The sequence below is a fragment of the Alosa sapidissima genome, chromosome 21 (assembly GCF_018492685.1).
Source record: "Alosa sapidissima isolate fAloSap1 chromosome 21, fAloSap1.pri, whole genome shotgun sequence".
Classification (NCBI taxonomy): domain Eukaryota; kingdom Metazoa; phylum Chordata; class Actinopteri; order Clupeiformes; family Clupeidae; genus Alosa; species Alosa sapidissima.
The window spans coordinates 21134887-21137386 of record NC_055977.1 but is presented as its reverse complement, the minus strand read 5'-3'; the positions used below and the strand labels follow the sequence as shown (position 1 = coordinate 21137386).

Genomic DNA, 2500 nt, shown 5'->3' with positions numbered 1-2500 from the left:
AGCAGCCGACGCGGGCTCTTCAGGAAGGTCTGCATCAGCACCTTGGACAGCAATGGGGATAATTTCAAGCCCAAGTGGTCCCAGAAGCACGGCTTCCCATCCAAACCCCGAGCTCGGCTTTTGTTGCCTCCGCTATTCAGAGTGTGTAAAGGCGCGGGCTCTGCATGGCCCAGATAACATAGAGTCGTCGGGGGGGGAGGACGCAGATGCAGAACTCAAAGACAAGACTCCAATTCCCAGAAGCCAACTCTCTAAGACGGGGCACAGAGGAAAAGGTATTGAGAAGAAAGAGAGAGACAGAGAGAGCATGAGATGGAGGGAGAGAGGGAGCGAGAGAGCGAGACAGAGACAGAGAGGAGGAGAGAAGAAACAAACACATTTGCCTTGTTTGGCAACAGCAGCCATCTTTCATGCTGCAACCCACGGTCTGACTCACAAACACGCACGCGTTCTCACACACACACACACACACACACACACACACACACACACACACACACACACAAGATTGTGCGGGGGCTTCTCTAAGCACCAATTGTTCACCGCAACGCCAACCTCTGATTTGGGCCGTCACCTCGGCTGCGGTCATTAGCTGCGTCATCCCGCTGCAGGCCAACTGCTCGGTCGGGCTCGTGTCAGATACGCAGCCGCGAGTTACACAACAAACGGAGGCGATACGTAACCAGGATACCTACACACTCCCTCGGCTCCGCCGCCTCAGATGCAGGCCTTTAAATGCACAGACGCACTCGCACAAAAACTATTCCTGCTGGTACGGACCAAAAAGGGAGCAGTGCTATACCTGTCCAAGATAATGACGTCAGCCAACTACATTCATTGTGAGTACAATACCACCGCACACACACACACGCGCACACACACACACACACAGAACACACACACACATACACACACCTGTAGTTTGCCACGTCCTGACATTCAGTCTGTAAAGGTCATTCCACTGTGAATACAGAATGGCCTTCGTGGTACTGCTGCACACTCATCCCTGCCCTCAAGGGCTCTTCTGTTTCATTTCAAATGGCTCCTTCAGTCCTCCACAGACTTATGCTCCCCACCCCTCTCTTCCAACAACACACACACACACAAGCTCTTTCTCACACCCCCTCTCCCACCCACACACACATCTACACACACCTATATACACACACCTGAGGCAGAGAGGATGACATGAGTGAGGAGTGAGAGAGTGCAAGCGGTTTAATTCACTTTTCATTATTTGCCAGTGATTGTAGTGTTCCCTCTGATGCAATCCTCCACAACAGTGAACTCAGAGAATAATGGCACTCCGCATTAAAGGATGAAAGGCACGAAAATGTGACTTTTCTTTTTTTTCTGCTCAGGGAAAAGCCCAGTGTTTCACAGAGGACATGTTCTCCTGATGTTATCCAGCAGTGCTACTGGTTCCCCTGAGGGAAGAGAGAGAGAATGAAATGGAGGCAGGGTTACAAAAAAAGACAGAAGGTAAAAGGCATGTGGGTGTCAGGCTGGCATTAATCTCTCTTTCTCTCTCTCTCTCTCTCCTTCCCTGTCTCCCTCTCTCTCACACACACACACACACACACACACACACACACACACACATACACACACACACACACACACACACACACACACACACACACACACACACACACACACAGAGACACACATGCACACACACATACTAATATAAATCCCAAAAAGGGAGCATTATAAAATGAGTACCATAAAGTTCAGTGGAAGGGGATTAGCCACTGTCCTCTCGGAACCCCCCGTACATCACCCTCTCCCCTCCCTTCACAAACAAACACACACACACACACACACACACGGACAGCTGCACACTGGGAGCTGTACGCTGACTGCTGACCCAGAGGGAGGATCATTGTCCAACGATTATCCTTTTAATAAGAGGAATACCAAATAAAAGGGCATTCATACACACACAGACACACACACACACACATATACACATGTCTGCCAGCCACAGAGCACATTAACTTTAAACCGCTGGTTCATCCTTTTATGGCCTTATTCAACTTTTAGCTGCAGCAATAGCTTGTCTGACTCTCTGCATGGATGCAGTCTGTGTGTGTGGGTGCCTGCATGCTTGTGTGTAGAGTGTGAATATATGTGTGTGTGTGTGTGTGTGTGTGTGTGTGTGTGTGTCTCCCCCCCCCCCTCTCCCTCGCTTCCTTCCCTGTGCTTGTTCTCTCACCTACGCCATGAGGCTGCCTCCCAGCTCAGGACGCAGTGTTCCAGACAGTGGTATGAAATTCATTTCCCCTGCTTCTTCTTCCCTCTTCCTCCAATAGCCCTCCCTTTCATTCTCCCTCCCTCTCTCCTTTATCCTTCATGTTTACTTCCCTCCTTCCTTCTCTCTTCCCCCTTCTGACGTTCCCTCATCCTCCCCTTCACCTTCCATCATCTGTTTTCGCCATCTCTCATCTACATCTCTAGATTGCACCCTCCTTCAATCTTCCCTTCTTACCGTGTCTCT

At 50.2% G+C, this 2500-nt stretch overlaps 1 protein-coding gene across 2 annotated transcripts in view; it reads right to left on the bottom strand.

Moving 5' to 3' along the window:
• The window catches only part of LOC121695971 (ephrin type-A receptor 7-like), a 111837-nt gene that overhangs the window by 91168 nt on the left and 18169 nt on the right, over positions 1-2500 (bottom strand). The gene's annotated exons all lie outside the window — the stretch shown is intronic.